Raw genomic sequence first — 20,695 nt, 5'->3', positions numbered from 1 at the left:
ATGGATCATGACTGACCATTGATTACCGGGAACTCAACAAAGTAACCCCAGTTGCAGCCCCCACCGTAGCCACGAGTCACGAGACCATGCTCAAACAGGGACTACAGTCAAAAGAAAATTCGGTTTTGGACATTAGCAACGGCTTTTGGTCCATTCCATTGGATAAAGAGTGCAAATATAAATTTGCTTTCACATTCCAGGGACAGCAATACCCGTGCACGTGCCTTCCACAAGGCTTCCACAATTCCCCCTCCATTTTCCACCAACAGCTGGCAAATGGATTAGCAAAAGTTTCCTGACCCGAGTGTCTGGTCCAATATGTAGCTGATCTGCTACTACAGACGGACACAAAGGGAAAGCACATTTCGTATCTCGCCGAACTTTTAGGACTCCGAAAACAAATTGGATGAAAAGTGAACCACAAGAATGCCCAGATTTTACAGGACAAAGTGATTTACTTCGGTACAGTAATCACGCATAGCAAACGCGAGATCGAGCAGAAAAGAATTGACTCGATCGTGAAATTAACCCTGCCGCCTAACGTATCAGCCCTCCGGTCATTTCTAGGACTGGTTGGCTACTGCAGAAAACATATCGACAGTTTCAACTCAAAATCAGCACCCCTATCCGAACTTCTCAAGAAACAAGCACCTTGGGAATGGCTTCCACAGCACCCGGATGCCGTGGATGCTTTAAAAAGAGTCCTCAGCACAGGTCGCAGATCCACTTTCCCCGTATGCAATTCAGGTTGCAACTACGGCTGAACCCTTTTGGCCGTGCTCCTCCAAGAACGACATGATCACTTAGGCCCCGTGGCATACGCCACACACGTATTAGATCCAGGCGAGCAAGGATTTTCTGCCTGCGAATGGCACCTGCTCGCAGATTTTTGCACAGTACAATGCTTCGCCTACATTACAGGACTCAACCCCATCACTATTCTCATTGAACACCCCCAACACAGCTCCTACTTGATGGTAGACTTAACGATGGCATAGTCAGCCAGATCCGCGAAGCCCATTGGACCCTTCTATTACAGGGACGTGACAATTACAGTTAAGAGGACCAAAAAACATACTTTCCTCACTGACAATTTATAATATGCAGGCACCCCACATGAGTGTGAAATCATCTCCACTTAGCACAATTCAGGACCCTTTGTACCGAAGGCAGCTCCCCCGAAAGCAGGTACTATAGACCCCAGCCCACAGACACATGCGCACCCCTTAGAATCTTTGTGGATGGCTCCTCCACAGTTTTAAACGGGAAAAGGATTACCGGTTGCGGTATTTATGTAGAGGACGTGCAGGGCCGTGTCCTAGAAGAGATTTCGTTAAAATTGCTAGGACATTTAGACTCGCAGGCAGCAGAACTGGCAGCCATAGCGTACATTGTAGAACATGCCGCCTCGTTTTCGATCCCAGCCTGCATATCTTCTGACAGTTTATATGTCTGCAACAGTTTAACTGAATTCCTACCCTTATGCGAAACTGGAGGATTCGTTTCCACAGATGGAAAGCCCCTACCCTCAGCCCCATTGCTCCAGCATATTCTGAAGATGGCCAAAGACTGTGAATATGGAATTATCAAAGTCCGTAGCCACTATCGTTCTTCCCCCCCCCCCGGTAACGTTAAGGCAGATGCCCGAGCAAAGGCAGGTTCCAGACATGGTCACTTTTGGAACCGCCCCGAAAGCGCCCCAGTACACGCGGTTCAGGTCTCACAGACCAACATTCAGGATTGAGCACAGGCCCAAAATGAAGTCACACCGCTCAGGGAAGTATTAAAAGGCAACTTCCCAGCCCCTTATGATAAGTATAAAGACGTGTTAACCACACACGACGGTGTGATTTTAAAAGATGGAATTTATGTAGTGCCCAGCCAGAACAGGAATCAAATTATTTGTCAGTTCCATGACAACCATGGACACTGGGTCACATTGAGATCCAAAAAGACGAGGTGTTGGCATCTTGACAAATATTAAGGTAGATAAGTCCCCAGGGCCTGATGAGATCTACCCCAGAATACTGAAGGGGGCTAGAGAGGAAAATGCTGAGGCCTTGACAGAAAGCTTTGGATCCTCACTGGCTTCAGGTGATGTCCCGGAGGACTGGAGAATAGCCAATGCTGTTCCTCTGTTTAAGAAGGGTAGCAAGGATAATCCAGGGAACTACAGGCCGGTGAGCCTTACGTCAGTGGTCGGGAAATTACTGGAGAGAATTCTTCGAGACAGGATCGACTCCCATTTGGAAGCAAATGGACGTATTAGTGAGAGGCAGCATGATTTTGTGAAGGGGAGGTCGTGTCTCACTGACTTGATAGGGTTTTTCGAAGAGGTCACAAAGATGATTGATGCAGGTAGGGCAGTGGATGTTGTCTATATGGACTTCAGTATGGCCTTTGACAAGGTCCCTCGTGGTAGACTAGTACAAATGGTGAAGTCACACGGGATCAGGGATGAGCTGGCAATTTATCATAGAATTGATCATAGAATTTACAGTGCAGAAGGAGGCCATTCGGCCCATCGAGTCTGCACCGACTCTTAGAGAGAGCACCCTACCCAAGGTCAACATCTCCACCCTATCCCCATAACCCAGTAAGCCCACCCAATACTAAGGACAATTTTGGACACTAAGGGCAATTTATCATGGCCAATCCACCTAACCTGCACGTCTTTGGACTGTGGGAGGAAACCGGAGCACCCAGAGGAAAACCACGCGCACACAGTGACCCAAGCCAGAATCGAACCTGGGACCCTGGAGCTGTGAAGCAATTGTGCTATCCACAATGCTACCATGCTGCCCCAAGTTGGATACAGAACTGGTTAGGTCATAGAAGGCAGAGAGTAGCAATGGAAGGATGCTTTTTAAATTGGAGGGCTGTGACTAGTGGTGTTCCGCAGGGATCAGTGCTGGAACCTTTGCTGTTCGTAGTAGATATAAATGATTTGGAGGAAAATGCAACTGCTCTGATTAGTAAGTTTGCAGACGACACAAAGGTTGGTGGAATTGCGGATAGCGATGAGGACTGTCAGAGGATACAGCAGGATTTAGATTGTTTGGAGACATGGGCGGAGAGGTGGCAGATGGAGTTTAATCCGGACAAGTGTGAGGTAATACATTTTGGAAAGTCTAATGCAGGTAGGGAATATACAGTGAATGGTAGAACCCTCAAGAGTATTGAAAGTAAGAGAGGTCTAGGTGTACAGGTCCACAGGTCACTGAAAGAGGCAACACAGGTGGAGAAGGTAGTCAAGAAGGCATACGGCATGTTTGCCTTCATTGGCCGCGGCATTGAGTATAAGAATTGGCAAGTCATGTTGCAGCTGTATAGAACCTTAGTTATGCCACACTTGGAGTATAGTCTTCAATTCTGGTCGCCACACTACCAGAAGGATGTGGAGGCTTCAGAGAGGGTGCAGAAGAGATTTACCAGAATGTTGCCTGGTATGGAGGGCATTAGCTATGAGGAGCGGTTGAATAAACTCGCTTTGTTCTCACTGGAACGACGGAGGTTGAGGAGCGACCTGATAGAGGTCTACAAAATTATGAGGGGCATAGATAGAGTGGATAATCAGAGGGTTTTCCCCAGGGTAGAGAGTTCAATTACTAGGGGGCATAGGTTTAAGGTGAGAGGGGCAAGGTTTAGAGTAGATGTACGAGGCAAGTTTTTTACACAGAGGGTAGTGGGTGCCTGGAACTCACTACCGGAGGAGGTGGTGGAAGCAGGGACGATAGTGACATTTAAGGGGCATCTTGACAAATACATGAATAGGATGGGAATAGAGGGATACGGACCCAGGAAGTGTAGAAGATTGTAGTTTAGTCGGGCCGCATGGTCGGCACGGGCTTTGAGGGCTGAAGGGCCTGTTCCTGTGCTGTACTTTTCTTTGTTCTTTGTTCTTTGACACCAAGGCATAAAAGCTACCTTCGCCCACCTCAGACCTCTCTGCTCGTGGCCTGATTTAAAGACTAACGTTACCCATTACATTGAGAATTGCTTAATCTGTGCCCAGAACAATCCAGACAGATACGCAAGAAAAGGTCTGCTCAGTGACACCTTAGTTAATGGCCCCTGGACGAATTTGAAAATCGACTGTATAGGGCCCTTACCCCCCTGCAGGAATAGTTTCAAGTATGTGTTGGTGGTCATCGACACCTTCACAAAATGGGTGGAAGCGTTTCCATCCAGAACAAACACTGCCAAAATGACAGCTAAAATCCTTACTCAGCACATCTTTACAAGATGGGGACTTCTACGCAACGTAGAGTCCAAACAACGCTCCCATTTTACTGGACGAGTGATAAAAACGCCCTTACAATTTTTGGCATTAAAAACAAAAATTCCATATTGCATACCACCCCCAATCAAGCGGCATAGTAGAAAGAATGAACGGAACTTTAAAAGCGACCCTCAGAAAAATGGTGCAACAACACAACAGCATCTGGGACACAGTTCTCCCAGTTGCATTAATGTTCATTCGAAACACAGTATCCACGTCCACAGGATACACCCCCACACCCTCATGACCGGACGCTCCATGAAAGGGACAGAATATTTATTAGAACTGCATTTGGCCAGCCCCACAGTCTCCGCCCTCACACATGAGAAAGCACTACAACAGATTTTAGAAAATGTGAAAGCAGCCCAGCTTGAAGCAGCCGTCGGGCTTGGAACCCGCAAGAAACAACGCAAAGCTTGCTTTAATAAGACAGTACATGCCACCGAGTTTGTAGTAGGGCAGCAAGTTATGCTATCCCTATACAACACCAGTTCATTCCTTTCTCCCAAATTTGCTGGACCGTACTCCATCTCTGATAAAGTCAGCCCCTCTGTATATAAAATCACCTATCCGAATGGCAAGTTTGCGTGGTTCCACATAAACCAGCTTAAGGCTTATGGCTCGCAGAACAACCATTCATAGCACATCTCGCTTGCAGCAGCTGATGAGCATGCCCCGCCCACGAACGACGTATTCCTACCCTCCCCCAACCTGTCCAGCCCGTGTTCAGATATGACTACGACTCCACCCAATGAGGCACGACTCCGCCTCTCCCTTCCTTCAACGAGCAGCGACAAGGACAGCGATAGCGATAGCGACAACCCCAGCCCACCACGCTACGATTACACCCCTGCACCAGGCCCCATTCCCAGTGACTCCAAACATGATTCCAGCGACCCCTTCGAGATAACGTACATTAAAACCCCTGATACAGACCCACCGCCCGACGATTATGGATTAACCCCTAGTAGCTCCAACCTCGATACAAAATTCTGGCACCGAAACAATTCGTTCAGGCTCATCCGGAATGATGAGATGGACCCCAATTCGCCCCAAGCAGCTTTAGCGCACCCACTCCAGTCAAGAGTATGGCAGCCGGGAGAAGATGATGACATAGAGTCTGACTCCCACCAAACAAATCCCTTTGCGACTCTGTTCACGTTAAAGCAATGAGGTGTCCAGATGATGGTAAAGAGGAACCGATGAAGAGCTACGGTGTCCTTTCTGATGGAACCTGCACCATGTTTGTTATGTATGTTTGTTTGATATTGTGAATGTTAAATGTTGTTAGTCCACTTAAAGTTTTTATGGCCCCACGCCACCACTCTTTTAACACCCACTGGCAGTTCAAGGAGCAGGTTTGTCCGCAGACGAGCGATCATAGCTACTCTTCTGCTTTGAAGGTAGAAGTTAGCAACAAATGCAACCCCCACGACGCCCACAAATTCTTACCGTTCTTGCCGGTCGCTCTGGGAGTGGAGAAACGGTACTGGTCCCCGCCCTGCCTGAGGACCCCCTCTGGTCAGCCACGCTCGGGTAGAGCACATACGGCACTTATCACCATCCTACCCGGGGATTCTATCCATTCTTACCCACCGCGACACATATGCACCCCATTTGGCACTTTTAGTTCAAAACTCTTCTGTTTGTATATGGCGAGCCTTAGGTTGTTTCCAAATGCTATTTACATCCTCGCACAGGCTGCGAGACGGCTCGCATATGTCAGTATTTTTTTTTCTCGGTTGTCTTGTCCCAAATATTTGTTTAAAAAAAAAGAAAAATGAGGGAGTCACAGATGGTGACCAATTATAACGTGTAACTGGCAGTAAAGAGACAGACATACAGCCATACGAGATCTTAAACAAGATAATAACATAAATTATGCTTATGTCCATAGAACTCAAGAACCACAGAAGCCTCAAGAAGACGAAAGAAGAAGAAAAGATGAAGACAACCGTCTTGCTCTACAGTTGGATCTTAGCGGGATCCCTCCAGTTGCACGCGGACGCTACCCCTCCTGACGCTACCACACAGGCCGTGAGTGTTTCCCACCCCTGCCACACACTAGACCCCGAGATAGTTACCATTACACCGATCTTGTGTGACAAGTTCATAACTTGGTATTCCCTGTCCTACGTTGTGGAAGCACTGCTAGTAATTGTGATACTCTGCAGTGTCGTTCAGACCCTTAGGCTCAGGAAATGGCGGAGGAAAGACTCCCACACCCCGGTATACACCTTCAGATCTCCTATTTTCAGACTTCAACAAACCCCCAACCCCTTTCAGTGAGTTAAAGTACATTCGTTTCCTCGGCTGTTTGTTTCGTTCTAATAAAGAAATGTAAAACTCTGCACTTGACTGCCAAGCCAGAGAAACCTGTGTTGCTGCTATTGTACAGTTTAAAATGTTGTGAATTATTTTGATTGATTAAGGATAGTTTAGTTAAGGACAGTTAGAGATTCCAGCTTTTTTTATTATTTTGTAATGCATGCCTGAATGTCATAGCGCCCTGTAGAATTTTATAAGTTTTACCGTAGGTAAAAGTTTCAATCCATAGGACAGAGTAGCATTGGGCCTGTCATTGTTTATGGGTGCCCGACTTAGGAGGAGAACGAAGAAGGTGCAGTAGTTTGATCCTTCACGCTTCGCGTTGAGGATCACAAGGAGGGCCACTTCCACAATACAAAATGGATGTTTGCAAAGACTGTAGGGAACTATGGACAATGCTAATAAAGCGTGCAGGCAGAGCCTGTATGCATATTGGAAACGCAGCACCTAGGCGTGACTGGAACTATGGGTCTATTAGCATATTGATGGACCATCTCCGGGAACAAAGGAAAGACACTCAAGCAACCGATCTAGCACCAGACCTCACGGCACCAGTTCCCCAAACCGAAACCATAAACAAAGCCAGGCCAACAGCCACCTAGGGCATGCCCCGCCATCAGGGCACCCACTCCTTTATTGGTCAAGATCAATACAAGTGATCAAGATACGGCCCAATTGATCGGGGACAAGTTCAAGGCCCGCCCAAAAGTGCGCGAAGCCCCTTCGGGTATAAGAAGAAGGCCCCGAGAGAGAATCGCTCTCTTGGAATCGGCTCTCAAAGTGGAGGGACCCTTCCACCAGCTACACCAGAAGCAAGTAAGTCCAAGTCCAACGCTAGCTACCAGATGGACGACCTCAGCTGTTCCCTAGTACCACTTCGACCCCATCAGTCTCATATCCGAACAACGGCCATTGTTCCTCTGACTGAGTGGGCACCCGAAGCTAAGTATAGGTGTTAGCACTAGAGGTAGTTTAGTTTGTAGTACTTTGTGCATGTGTAGATATTACAGTGTGTGTGAATAAATAGTATTGAATTTGAACTAACTAACTGGTGTATTTGCTCTTTGATTCAGTATTCGGGTTTGAACCTTGTGGCGGTATTGAAAGATACCTGGCTACTCTAAAGCAAACATAATTAGGATTAAGGAAGGTGACCATATTGACCGCCATATTTAGAACCAGAGAAACAGAGCAACAGGAGGAAACCCTTAGACTGCAGGACAATGTTGATGGGCTGGTAAGATGGGAAGAAGAGTCGCAAATGGATTTTAAGCCTAAAAAGTGTGAGGTGATGCATTTCGGGTGACCAAAACAGCAAATGAATACACAATGAATATTAGGAATTGCAGAGGATCAGACGGACCTTGAGGTGCAAGTCCAAAGATCTCTGAAGGGCTCGGTTAGGCCAGGTAGATAAGGTGGTTAAGAAGGGATATAGGATATTTTCCTTTCTTAGCTGTGGCATGGAATATCGGCGCAGGAAGGTTGTGATGGAGCTGTATCAATGCTCGTTAGGCCACAGCGGGAGAATTGTGTGCATGTTCTCATCAAATTGTCACTGCCTAACTAATGGCAAGCAGCTGTACAATTAACTTGCTACACCTGGTCAATTGATGGTTGTTTACCGGTTGGGGTGTCAAGTAACTTCACTATATTCCCGGTCTATTATCTCTGTTTATCTATTTTTCTGGCTTGTCAGTGGAAATGTTTACTCTCTCGAAGGAGTGGCAAGGGGAGGGAGGGAAGAGGCAAGGCAAGAAACAATAACTTCTGTTGGTGTTTCACAAATCTATGACTATAGGATTCTTTGAACTACGATAGCATAAAACATGTTTTCTGACAACAGGCAGTTCAGCAGTGATCTTTTTGACCTAATGCGAATGTTTCAGATAACTCTCCTAATTCTGAGATTCTTTATTGTCCAACTGGTTTACACAGAGTTCAAATAATTCCACAGCTATACAACGCTTTCTTTGGCTAATGTTTTAATGAAACTAGGGTCTGGGTACTCCCAAATATGTGAGACTATTCCCTTAGGTTACAGGTTCCATAGAGTTTGTAAAAGTATTGGAAAATAAATATTGAATTCTTCCTCAGATGTTTCGAATGGTATTCTCAGACAGAATCTCAAATCTTTACTGGAAAATTTGCATTGCACGTCATACGAACAACATCTGAAAACATGTAAATAACTTAGTATTCCTTTGCTTATGAGAGGATATGGTTGAGTGCAGTTCCAACAACACTCAAGAAGTTGGAAACCATCCAGGACAAAGCAGACCCGCTTGATTAGCATCCGGTCCACAAACATTCACTCCCTCCACCACCGATGCACAGTAGCAACCGGGTGTACCATTTGCAAGGTGCACTGCGGGAACTCACCAACGCTCCTTCGGCAGCACCTTTCAAACCCTCTACTGCTACCCTCTGGAACGACAAGGGAAGCAGGCAGCTTCAAACACTACAGTGAAATTTGCCCTCCAAGTGACTCCAAACCTTGACTTCGAAATATATCTCCATTACCTCACTGTCACTTGGGTCAAAATCCTGGACCTCCTCTCCTAACAGCACGTTAGGTGCAACTACACCACATGGAGTGCAGCGGTTTATGAAGAAGGGTAATTAGGAATGGGAAATTAATGTTGGTCTAGATAGCGACATTATGTCATCAAAATGAATGGCACGATGGTCTGGGGAACTGGGTCCAATTCTCACCACAGCAGATGGTGGAATTATAATTAAATTCTGAACATATTTATAACTCAAAGCTAGCCTCAGTTTCATGTTCACCGTTACCATCCTTGATTATCAAAAACTCCCGCATGATTAAGCAATTTATTTTAGCGACGGAAATTGGCCTAAATGTCACTCTAGACCTGCGGCATACTCTTAACTTCCCTCCGAAATGCCACAGGAAGCCTCTCATTACAAGGGTAATTAGGGATGTGTAACAAATGATGGCCTTGCCAGTGACACCCTCAATCTTAGAATTATAGAATCCCTACAGCGCCAACGGAGGCCATTTGGCCCATTGAGTCTCCACCGACCCTCTGAAATAGCCCCACGAGACCCAATCCTCCACCTTATCCCCGTAACCCCATTCAACCTTTGGACACAAAGTGGCAACTGAGCATGATCAATCCACCTACCCTACACATCTTTAAACTGTGGGAGGAAACCGGAGCACCCGGAGGAAACCGGGAGAACCTGCAGATTCCACACAGACAGACACCCAAGGCCGATATCGAACCCAGGTCCCTTGGGCTGTGAGGCAACAGTGCTGACCACTGTGCTACCCTATCTCCCATAATGTAAGCATTAAAAATATAGATAGATAGGTTGAGTGTCCGTGACATGCAATAGCGTATAATGTTGGAGGCTAATGCATAAAATGTCTTCAGGATTGCTTCATAATTCCACACAATCTTATCTTTCTCTACGGGTGTACAGTATTTTGACTCCACCTCTTTGGTTTCAATGTGCAACCTCTAACTTTTTCTGCATTTTTTGCCAGGTTGAGGAGAATTAGAACATTAATGCAAATTGCACCAGGGCATGTCATTTAGAAAGAAATAATGTATTTTTATGTTGCCTTTGTCGAGATACATGTCAATATGCTTTCATATGTTACGCTACCGGACCAGACCCCAATTTATGTCAGGAAACCAGCCGAGACCCCAACAGTGTTTCAATTTGTAAGGCTGTGAGAAAAATGTACTTCGCCCCAGGAGTGTTTTCACTGACAAATATGTATATTTTAGATGAAAACAAAAATTATTATTAACCACATTAACATCACTTAAAAATACTTCTGCAATTAGCTGTTAAACAGTACCAAAAAACAAGGAAACACTTTAACTACTAACGTTTACCTTCTCTATTTCCAATTAAGCAAAGTCCATTACAGACCAAAATCTACTGACAAATAAAGTTAGCACTGGAAGGCCACTTGTATTCTTGTAGAGAAATAACTGGGGAAGACTGCTTGGAGCGAGAGGACTTTCAAGGACAGCCTGTAAATCATTCTGTATTTGCCAGGCTTCTGCTCAACTTGACAACATTTGGCGAAACTGCTGCTCAACTTAAAAACTCATAGTAGGCTGCAAACCTGCAACAAACACTATCAAAACTACCGACACAACTGGTGCTCCCGTTAATTACACCACCTTTATCCCACTGGTATCCCATGACCTGCTTATCTAAAATGAATGCAACAGATATATGAAATACAATCTGTACAAACATTACATACATTCATCACTCATATTCTAAAGGTACGGTGGTATTTGGGGGCAATTTTTCTAAAGCTTGCCCATCGGAACTTGGAGTTCAATCTGTAAGTAACCAATTACATACAATAATGTAGTTGCATATTCGGACTAGATTTTTTCATTGAACTCAATTTCTATCCTGTTGTTGAGAAATATGTTTATCAATCGCCGCTGGAGGAATTTGTCATAATTTAATCATTTGTTTTCAATGCCTTATAGTCATCAAAATTGGGAAATACTTTTGAACATTTAATATACATGGCTCTGTATTGAGTTAACAAGGTGATTGGTGAAATCGGAATAATATTATAATGTATAATTTGAGCGAGGGACGCACATAGAGATGCATGGTTTTAGTTGCGTGCAGGCATAATGTGTAGCAACTTATAACGTGGATGATAACATGCTAATTAACTTGAAGATCAATCTTTACATTAACCACAGGCAGCCTTGTCCTTATCTATGGAAGTTCGAAGTGTTTGATTGCCTTCTCTGAAGATCAGTGTACAATACTGCACATTATCGCTTCATTTGCCTGCTGGAAGAAAAAAATGCCTTTTTAGATATACTCCATATCCGAAAATGAAAGGGTGTTTGTTTTGCTTTAATCTAACAATACATATATTTGATCGAGTATGCCATCAAGGAGCCCTCGCTAAATTGGAATCAATCGGAATCAGGGTCAAAACTCTCCGCTGGTTGGAGTTATATCTGGCACAAATGAAGATGGTTGGGGTGGTTGGAGGTCAATCATCTCAGCTCCAGGATATCACTGCAAGAGTTCCACAGAGTAGTGCCCAAGGCCCAATCATGTTCAGCTGCTGCATCGATGAACCCTTTTCCATCATAAGGTCAGAAGTGAGGATATTATAGGATGACTGCACAAAGTCCAGCACCATTCGCGATTCCTCAGATAATGAAGCACTCCGTGTCCAAATACAGCATGACCTGGATAATATTCAGGCTTGGGGCGAGAAATTACAAGTTACATTCGCACTACAGAAGTGCTAAGCAATACTATCAAGAGAGGATCTAACTATCGCCACTTGACATTCAATGGCTTTATCATGGCTGAATGCCTTGAGGCTTGCCATTGATCACAAACTGAACAGGACTAGCCATAATAATACTCTAGCTACCAGGGCAGATCAAAAGTTAAGACTCTACTGAGAGAAATTCGCCTCCTGGCCTCGAAAACACTCTCCACTATCTACAAGGCACAAGTCAGGAGTGTATTGAAATACTCTCCACTTGCCTGGATGAGTGCCACTCCACCAACACTCAAGAGGCTTGGAAAATCCAGGACAAAGCAGCCAGCATCAATGTTCCACTTTCCTAAACTTTCAAACTGTCCTCCACCGGCGAACAGTGGCAGCCGTGTGTATCATCTCCAAATGTACTGATGTAACTCGCCAAGGTTCCTCAGGCAACTCCTTCCAGACTCACGACCACTACCATCCAGACGGCCAGGAGCCCCAGTTACATTGGAACCCCAGCACCTGGAGGTTCCCCACTAAGTCACTCACACCCCTGAGTTGCAAAAATATCGCCGTTGACAAATTAAAATCGCACAATAGCCTAGCTGTTACCTATAGGCGTGATGGCCGTACTGTCCCTTAACGGAATTTGATTTCTATCTTGAATACATGAAATATATTCATTAACTAACTGTGGCCTTCGTCATGGGCAACACACTGGCTTGCGTCAGTTTTAGTGTCACTGACATATGTATAACTACGAAAACGAGTTGGTATTTCGTATGAATAGTCCTGACTTAGTATCGGAATTATTGTTCTTAGCAATAACATTTTACATCTAAACGTTTGCACATGTATTACTTGGTGCACTTGTCAAAGTAGAAACAAGAGGGCCCCGGGATGTTATTTTTGCTGATCTTTGATAGGATCGTTGTACTGGTGCAACAGATAACTTATACGCCCGTTGGCTGGGATGACGAAAACAAGTTACAGTAATTTTCAGCGGTATAGTTCGAAATCACAATATGGAATTATTTCCCTTGATGTCTATTACATCACCCGAGCCCGCTTTATCTAAAGGCTCGGAGTCAACAGCTTAACATCAATTCACGCTGCAGAAGAACAAAGAACATCGCGAAAACCAGAACTCAACAGGAAAGCAGCAGCGAAGAACTATAACTTGGAATTTGGCTTGACACCTCCTATACCAAAATAAGCTGCAGTGGTTAACGTTAGAAAGAAATTGACGCATCAGGCACATGAAATTAGCATTAAATTCTATTCATTACATATGTGAAAAAGGGTCAATCACATTGGCTTTCAATCTGTTCTGATAATCTTTTTCTTTTTAGTGTCGCAATATTAGCCTTTGGAAGCAGGGAAGAAAAGAATACAGAATAGTGACCATTGGACGTTTTAACGGAAGCGCTGGCGGTGTTTAATTTAAAGTAATCATTTTCAAAATGGGTAAAACACGGTTAGGGGCATGATACCGTCCTCTGGTTTGTAAGGTTCAAGAAGGTGTACTGATTAACATGTACAATCGTGGAAAAGTAGCTGAGGAAATACTAGATTTTTAATTCGGGTTTCTCGAACATCGGGGGATTAGTTGCTCTTTACATTTACCGAATTTTTTAAAATTACTGAATTTTTTCAGTTAATGAAATGATAGTTATTTGTGACAAGAGTCAAGTTACCGATGAGGTAATTGCGTCAGCGGGGAAATAGCTTGTTGGTAAGGAAACCAGTTTATTCATTAAAGCTGTTAAAGAGGTCAATCAGACTCGTCGAAAAAGTTGAATTTTAGGGAGAATCATGCTCGTCAACTTGTAGGAATTGTGCAAAGATCTTAATCTGCAATGTCCAATAGAGTTTGAACACCCGGATGCCGGGAGGCCGGAACTGTATTAAATCATGTGTGGATGGAATAAATAATTTGAAAGAGGTAATTTCTCATTGCATGTTTTAGTATTTTTGCAGATACTGCATGCTTAACAAATTTATGAAAACATTAATTCTACATCTAAGTAACGAACATGGAATCAAGTGCTATATTAAATGACCAGACGATCAACCCGAGTCACAATGCTTAATGAGACACCCCATACTTGAGTTGCAAGGTACCTGATTGTCATTTCTACTCGATGGTCTTTCATCATGCTTCTCTGTATGATGTGTAATGGGGAAATTTAGAATGTTAGAAATGTCAATAATCAGCAATGGTCACGAGGCACTCTCACGAACTCCCCTGTTTGTGATAGTAACTCATCTAGTTCTTTGTCAGACACCCTGGTTAGAAGCCTTTGATGTGTGTCCAGCCAGTTTCCATTATTTGCATATCGTACTTATGTATAGATTAATTCCATAGATGAGATGATGTCTTATGAAGAGAGATTGAACAGTTTGGGCATATCCGCTCTCCAGTTTACAAGAATGTGAAAAGATCTAATAGAGGTAAATTAGATGATAAACGGTGCTGATAAAGTAGATGTAGAGCGGGTTCTTCCTCTTGTGAGATTTATTATAAGGGGCCATAGTTTTAGGATGAGAGATAGCAGATTTAGAGCAGAGATGAGGACAAATTACTTCTCTCAAGGAGCCGTGAATCTGTGGAATTCACTACCCAGAGAGCGGTGGATCCCAGGACATTGAGTAAATGTGAGGAAAGATAGCAGATTTTTCAATTAGATATGGGCTGAAGGGTGACGGTGAACTGGAAGGAAAATGGAGTTGAGGCCAAGGAAAAATCACGCGTGATCACATTGAATGGCGGAGGGGGCTCGTGGGGCTGAATTTCTTACTCTTGCTCCTAGTTATTCTGTTCTTTCTAACCGTCCCAGATCTGAAGCATCAACCTGTTATTGACTAAACGTTCATTAAAATTACAGGGCAAACGGCCTAGTGCGGCACAATGGCGCAGTGGTAGCTCTGCTGCTTCACCTCGACGGGATCCCCGGTTCCTGCCCGTGGGGAGTTTGTACATTTCCAACGTGCTGCGTGGTCTCACCTTCACAAACCAAAAGGATGTGCAGGGTAGGTGAATTGGCCACGCTAAATTTACTCTTAATTTTAAAAATGAATTGGGTGCTCAAAATATTTTTTAAAAGACAGGACAAAGACATCGATGCAATATTGTTCTTGCTGTGGTTATGTAGTAAAATCGATCATTTCTGCAGGCTGGCGGGAATTACAACAATGGTAAATGTATCTTTTCATTATATGCAAGGAACGGTCAAGCTTAGAATTAAATGGTGAAATGTATTCAATTTCGAGCATTGCACTTGGAATTGTAGAGATTAAGTCTTAGGTGTAAAGAGTGAGAAACCTATATCTTCACCCACTTCACTTCGCTATCTGAAGCAATAGGGAAATTGAGAATATTAAACGTTGTGTTTTGTTCAAACTACAGAGTCACTCTATAGATTTGTTTATTGCACAATTTGTTATTACTGAACTGGCACGTGAGAAGAGTAGAGTGCTCCAAAAATAAAAGTGATGCATAGCTCTGGCACATCGCACCAACATGTGTCTAAAATGTTGGCATTGTATAAGGATTGAGATTAAACGTATCAATATTATCTACCTTTACTTCTGTTTCTGCAGCAAATAACAATCATTATCGCCAAGAACAGGGCCAGTACAAATACCGTTGCTTTGATAATGAGGGCTGTCTGTACAATCACGGGATTAGCCGGCCGTTGTACCTGATTCCACGTCTTCGCTGCTACAAGAAAACAGATATTTATTTTTATTTCTTCCTCTCGCCCCATACCCCCGCCGTAACTATATGGATTATAAACTTTAACCCGCAAGTGGTAGAGAGAAAAAAACTGTTTTTCGAATTGGGATGGTTGGAATGGTCCTCAAAGAGCGAAGACTGGGTCAACAACGGGATACGACTGCGAGAAAGTAATCGGTTTGACATTCTAAAGGAGTGATGCGGCACTGTGGCACCGTGAACATTCATTTCGACAGCAGGGTAAATTGACATTTTTAGGCCAGCTGTCTGTCAAATGCCTCACCCGAATTACTGTTCACGTTGACTTTACCCCCTCCCCCAACCCCCATATCCGTCAACTGCCGAATATTAAATGTAACATTTCCTTTCACCGATTCCAGCAGAATTAGTGCAACAAGGAGTGATGGACAGTGTAGAGTGTAGCTGTAATCTCCGAAATGAAGTAGATGGGTTGGCGGAATGGGCGATAAATGGCAGATGAAATTTAGCACAAAGAAGTGCGAGGCGATGCGTTTAGGGACGTGCAACTGTTATGTGGAGTGCGCAATAAATTAGAATACATTAAGAGGTGTAGATTAAGTGACAGATCTTGGCGTTCAAGTATACAGATCACTAAAGGCATCACGTCAATTAGACACGGTTGTGAAGAATGCATATGGAATTGTCTCCTTCATTGGCAGAGGTATAGAATATAAAAGCACGGATAAAATGTTGACATTAAGATAAAACACTGGTGAGGACAAAGTGGAGTTTTGAGCTGCAGTTCTGGTCACCACATAATAATAATAATCGCTTATTGTCACAAGTAGGCTTCAACGAAGTTACTGTGAAAAGCCCCAAGTCGCCAAATTCTCCACCTGCTCGGGGAGGCCTGTACGGGAATTACAGGAAGGACGGAAATGCTTTGGACAGTGTCTTGAGGAAGTTTACAAGAATGTTGCCAAGGCTAGAAAAGTGTTCTACCAGCAGAGATTGGACTGGTTGGGGTTATTTTCCTTGGACCAAAGAAAGCTGAGGGGTGACTTAATCGACATGCACAAAACTATGAGTGGGAGCGATAGGGTGGACATGACAAAATCGTTTCCCTTGATGCAGAATTCGAGAACCAGGGGACATAGATTCATGATAAGTGGCAGAAAGTGTAGAGGGGACACGAGGAGTAACTTTTTTACACAGAGGCTAGCAGGAGTCTGGAATTCACTTCCCGAGTTGGTGGTGGAGGCAGGGGCCCGAAACTCTTCCAAAAATTGCCTAGATCAGTTGATGCAGTAGCTACGCTCCGAAAGCTAGTGATTCCAACAAACCTGTTGGACTTTAATCTGGTGTTGTAATAGGTCCGGCGCCGCATCTCTACTCCATTTAACCAGGACTTTGAGAATTTTTGGAGTACTCTACCTCTGAGAAATCTGTGGGCGCTCAGTTGTTATGTCAATATGGATACATAAATATAGAAGATAACTAAGCACCAAGAGGCACGGGGTTCATGCATGAACGTGCAGTTAACATAACAATTCTGCCATGATCTTAATGAATTCTGGGATAAGCTTGAGGGACCTTATGGTTAACACATACTCCTATTTCTGTTCTAATTTCTGTACTGCTCCAATAGATACACTTTCACAAATTGAAGCATTGGGGAACCATACGTTACTGCCAGCTGTGGTATATTTTTGCGCATATGTCTGTCGGTATGCTTTATGTTTATATAACATCTTTGTCCATTAATTTCTAAATATAACAGCGTGTAATATATCCACCTGTCACAATGAGTGTCGTTCCTTGCCCATAATGTTCAACGCCTGTTATAGATTCCACTTTGCAATAATAGGTTGCCGCATCGCTCATTGTTACATTTGTTATTTGAATGGAAGCGCCCGTATTTTCGCCCGATTGTTCCTTGCTGGGTCCAATGACCCTGCCTCTATAAACTGGTGTACTGTTAGAGAGCTCAGTTCCACCTTTACTGTTCCTGTACCACATATAGACGACGATTCCATGAAGTCCTTCCTGGGTGCAGTGCAGAACCACACCCTCCCCCTCGGTTACATTAATAGATGCAGGGGTTTCAACAACTGTAACATTCTCAGCAACCGCTGCTGTAAAAGAACAAATAATAATTGGCCGTTGCGATTCAGTTTTCCCACGTTCAGCGCAACCCCGTCAGCGTGTTTCCCGGCGGCGTGGTTACAATTGACAATCGGCGAGGAGATAGAATTGCTCCGTTAGCGAACGGCGCACGGCCGAGAAACACAAGGCTGGCGTACCGGAGAATCCCGCCCGAATGAAGCCAGAAACCTTCACTGCGTTTAGCCGTGTTTGCAATTCCGCTCCAAAAGTTAAACATTGGAATGCTAACAGCGCAACGCGGTTGTCCAAAGACAGGGCTTCGCTTTGAAGGATATTGGTTGAATAAAATTAAATGATAACAGCCCCATTCTCATACGCAGTGAGAAAGGTCATTCAGGAATCGCCTTCGGAAGATCAGAGTGAAAAATGTGTTTCTTTTGACGAATGGTCAGGAGGACATCTGTGGAACTGAGCTGAATTACATTCGGAAGTATTTCTTTGTGATCATCAAATTGCATTTAACATTTCTTAACTAATTTAAATATAAATGGCATCTGATGCAATCCTTCTAAAACAGAATTTTGATATTGCATTCCAAGTATTTTTATTACAAATCATAAAACATGGCATTTAACCCAGTTTGGTGTCCTGCCATCTCCGGGACTGCAGCCGTTTAAGAAGGTAGCTGGCCGCTTGGAATGCGACCATTACAGATTTAATCACCTGCTAATGGTCGCATTCCAAGCATTGTTTGTCATCTTTGAATTTGTCTACATATGTGTTTCTGAAACATACCTCTTCATTCACCTGAGGAAGGAGCAGCACTCCGAAAGCTAGTGACATCGAAACAAACCTGTTGGACTTTAACCTGGTGTTGTAAGACTTCGTACTGTGCTCACCCCAGTCCAACGCCGGCATCTCCACATCATAATTTAGTGGTGGGATTGAGCCGGTTATGTTTGATATCATTGCACCATACGATCCGAGCATCCATATGTAGGAAGATGGCGGCACAGTGGCAATCACACTGGACTGGTCATCCAAAGTGTCCTATAAACGCTCAGCATACTCGGGATCAGGCAACATCTGACGAAGGAAGTACCATCGACTTCTCTTAGGGAAGGACATCTGCGCTCTACCTGGTCTGTGAATTAAGGAAAGTACTTAGCTAGGCCAAGAGTTAGGATGCAGAGCTCGAGGCTGGAAACCATGCTAGCTGCTGTGTAAATGCAATGGAATTATTTGTAGTTTACTCACGGGACTGATGAGAGAAGATCCCAATTCCTTTTTTTTTTGTATAACTAGGCGTACCAATGTAAAGGCAGGATGTGACGCAATGGAATATATCAGATGAAGATATTTAGCTCTCTCTTTCTCCGGCACAGCAAACGTTCAGACGTGGTGAGTGGTTCCACTGCTTTGAGGTTTTCGGATTCTCGTTCTTTCGGTTCTGAACAACAGGTTTAAATAAACTCACATAGGAAGATGGACACTGTTGGGGTGGCTGAGAAATTGCTACAGCGCAGAGTTTCATGTGTTTGCAAGGGGATGGTTTAGCACAGGGCTACATAGCTGGCTTTTAAAGCAGACCAAGGCAGGTCAGCAGCACAGTTTAATTCCCGTACCAGCCTCCCCGAACAGGCGCCGGAATGTGGCGACTAGGGGCTATTCACAGTAACTTCATTTGTAGCCTACTTGTAGCACTAAGCGATTTTCACTTCATTTTCAATTGCCTTATTCAAACAACTATTGGCGAAAGAGTTTCCGGATTAAGGGGTTTGGGAAAACTTTCTTTCTCACAGATAAATACAATGAAATTACACCAGAGCACCCTACCCAGGCCCACTCCCCGTCCTATCGCCGTGTCCTCGCGCATTGATCATGGACAGTCCGTCTAAACTGCACAGCTTTGGACACTGGGGGGCAATTTAACATGGCCAAGCCAAAGTGGTCGGTTAGGCTACGGGCGTACGGGGCACAGGAGTGGGCCGAGGTAGACTGCTCGTTCGGATCACCAATGCAAACTCGAGGGGCCGAATAGTCTCCTTCTTCACTTCAGGGATTCGATGGTTCTATGATTTGAACCTGCACATTTGTGGACTCTGAGCGGGGCAACCGGAGGAAATCCACTAACATATGAGCAGAATGTGACAACTCCACACAGTGGCCTAAAGTGCGGCATCGCGCTCGGGTTATTGGTGCTGTGAGGCAGCTGTGTCACTTACTGTGCCACATACTCGAGGAGCCGATCGGCTTCCTTCTTCTCCCATGTCCCTCTGTCAGGATCTTCCTGTTCGACCTTATATTCGCCACTGCCTTGTTTGGATGTTGATTCTCACGAAAGATGCTGCAAATTTAAACTCAACCGAAGGCTCCACATGATTATTGCCGAATGATGAGGTTGCATTTCTGGTCACCCAGAAGCCTGGGATAATGCTCCAGGTACAGGAGAAACGCATAAACATCTTGAAACGTATACATTTCCGACAGAGCTGGACAGACTGGGCGCAAGGATGGTGTTTCTTCTGGCTGGGGAGGGGGTGGTGTAGAACGAGAGGTCACAGTCTCGGGGTGTGGGGTAGGCTACTTAATACTGAGATGAAAGAGATTTTTTTCACTCAGGTGGGTGGTTAACCGGTGCAATTCTCGACCACAACTGCTTATAAGAAGGGAATAATATTATTTTTTATTGTCCCAAGTAGGCTTATAGAATCATATAATTTACAGTGCAGAAGGAGGCCATTCGGCCCATCGAGTCTGCACCGGCGTTTGCAAAGATCACCCTGCTTAAGCCCATACCTCCATCCTATCCCTGTAATCCAGTAACCTCACCTAACCTAAGGACAATTTAGCGTGATCAATCCACCTAACCTGCACATCTTTGGGCTGTGGGAGGAAACCGGAGCAGCCGGAGGAAACCCACACACACACAGGGAGAATGCGCAAACTCCACACATACAGTGACCAAAGACGGGAATCGAACCTGGGACCTTGGATCTGGGAAGCACCTGTGCTAACCAATATGCTGCCG

The sequence above is a fragment of the Scyliorhinus torazame genome, chromosome 14 (genome assembly GCF_047496885.1).
Source record: "Scyliorhinus torazame isolate Kashiwa2021f chromosome 14, sScyTor2.1, whole genome shotgun sequence".
NCBI lineage: Eukaryota > Metazoa > Chordata > Chondrichthyes > Carcharhiniformes > Scyliorhinidae > Scyliorhinus > Scyliorhinus torazame.
This window is presented reverse-complemented; position numbering follows the sequence as displayed.